This window comes from Octodon degus, unplaced genomic scaffold (assembly GCF_000260255.1).
Source record: "Octodon degus isolate 3935 unplaced genomic scaffold, OctDeg1.0 scaffold00152, whole genome shotgun sequence".
NCBI classification, from domain to species: Eukaryota; Metazoa; Chordata; class Mammalia; order Rodentia; family Octodontidae; genus Octodon; species Octodon degus.
In genome coordinates this window covers 2110021-2112170 of record NW_004524728.1, presented here as the reverse complement: position 1 = coordinate 2112170, position 2150 = coordinate 2110021, and the positions used below count along the sequence as shown (strand labels likewise).

The following is a 2150-nucleotide window of genomic DNA, read 5'->3' as shown; positions in this document are numbered from 1 at the left end:
TATATATATAAAATTTTTTTTTTTTTAATTTAGTTCAGGGCCTACAGGGTCTCACTACACAGTTCAGACACACAGTGATACTCCTGTTTCCAGCCTCCCAAGCGCTGGGATTACAGTTGTGCACCACCATACCCAGTCTCAATCACTGGCTCAGTGTGCCCAGGGAGTGGGGCCAGCAGGGCTTGTGGGGCCAGAAGGGCTTGTGGTGCCAAGAACCAAACCCCAGCCCCTGAGGTCTACCTAAGCAGGTGCTTTAGTCCACTGAGCTATCTGGCTGGCCCAAATTCATAATTTGTTAAAGAAATAGAATAGGAAATATTAAAGTGTTATCATCCACTGATCCATCAAATTGTTGTTACCTATATATAAATACATGCCAATTTATTTAATAGGTCATGATGTAAAGTGTATTTCTTAATGAGTCCAATAAAAATCTGAGTCACTATACTTGAATATATACCTAGTATAGAGTTGCTTTCCAAAAACAATAGTGTAAGCTTTCCAGTCATAAACTCAAATTGCTCTCTTTGGATGAAGTCCCTGTAAACCCTATTCAAGTCCCTTTCATTACTTACGCACTTTTCTTTCCTAAACCTTTCTTTTTATGTGCTGCCTTTTGTTTAGTATTTATATTTATATCCTTAATTTAAAAAAAAAGTCTGCTTTGTAAACTTCTGCTTCCTTTTTCTTGTATATCTGATTTTAAAGTAGTCATCTGTCTCTGTAGGCTTGCTCATCTATAGTCCTGCAATAACTCTGGTGTTTAATGCACCTGATTAAAAAACTGCTTATTGGGACTGGGGCATAAGAGCTTGCCTGGCACGCCCAAGGTCCCGAGTTGGATCCCCAGCCCCAGCCCCACATGTCCCGTACTCCCGGGACTGGGTGTGGTTGCATACACCTTTAATCCCAACACTCAGGTTAGCACAGCAAATCTCTCGAGATCCAGATCAGCCTGGGGCTACAACAGTGAGCACAAAACCAGACTGAACTGCATAGCAAGACCCCGTCTCAAAAAAACCTTTGCTTATTCTGTTTTGAAGTCTATCTCACTTCACTTCATCTAATAATAACTACTTCATTTAATTCCCTGTTTTTCCCCATTCATTATAATCCTACTTCTAAGGGTTACCACCTATAATTATTAGAAACACTTGTGTGTATATACTCTATTTTGCTTTTCCTTTACACACTTCAACTTTAAGGTCTTCATGGCTAGCAACAAAATTTAAAGCCATCAGTAAATTGTCATCCATCATGTTCCTGGCACAAGAAAAAAACTGGCACAATAAAAGTATGAAAAAAATCTCCAAATACTGTCCTCTTATTTTGTACACTGAATGATAGAATGCATTGTGTACAGTACTATGTCCAATGGTTTAACCTTTAATAAACATTAAGTGAGATGATTTAAATGAGGAAAAATACCTAAGAAAAGCCTTGAGTGTATGTCAATACTTCTAGTTACAAAGAAATAATCAACAGTGGCTTTTTATAATGCAAATTTTATCATTTAAGTAAATATTTTAATAGTAAACATCAATTTCTACTAACATAACACTATCAAGTCAAAACAGCATAATGTTATTTTGCTACTTTACTTTTTATAGTGTTACTGATACACAACTTGACACAAATAGCACTGCGATTAAATATAAGACCTGATGAGTTTCGACACATACAGCAATCTCCTGAGGTTCCTTAAACCCTACTGTAATGTAACCCCTTCCTCTGCCTGCACCTACCTATGCAACTATGCTCATGATCTGTTCAGCATTAGTCTACATTTTCTAAAATTTTATGTATTTTTTTTCTGTTTTTCACCAAGGATAATTAGAGATTAATCCATTTTGTTATTGCAATCCATTAGTTATGGTCTTTATTGCTTAGTTGTATTCCATTGTAACACTGACTAAAATTTATATATGCATATCTGCTAATTGAAATTTGGGTTGTTTTCAGTTTTGGCTACCGCAAATAAAGTTACAAATGTTTCTGTTCAATTCTTTTATGTATGAAAATTTATGATAGGCTAATATCTAAGAGTCACATGGCTGGTTCATTTAGAAAGAAATCAACAAATTATTATTATTATTTTTTTATTTGAGAGAGAGAGAAAGAGAGAGAGAGAGAGAGAGAGAGAGAGAGAG

The 2150-nt window shown here is 35.9% G+C and overlaps 1 protein-coding gene across 1 annotated transcript in view; it reads right to left on the bottom strand.

The window, feature by feature from the left end:
• The window catches only part of Rab2a (RAB2A, member RAS oncogene family), an 82316-nt gene that overhangs the window by 29029 nt on the left and 51137 nt on the right, over positions 1 to 2150 (bottom strand). The gene's annotated exons all lie outside the window — the stretch shown is intronic.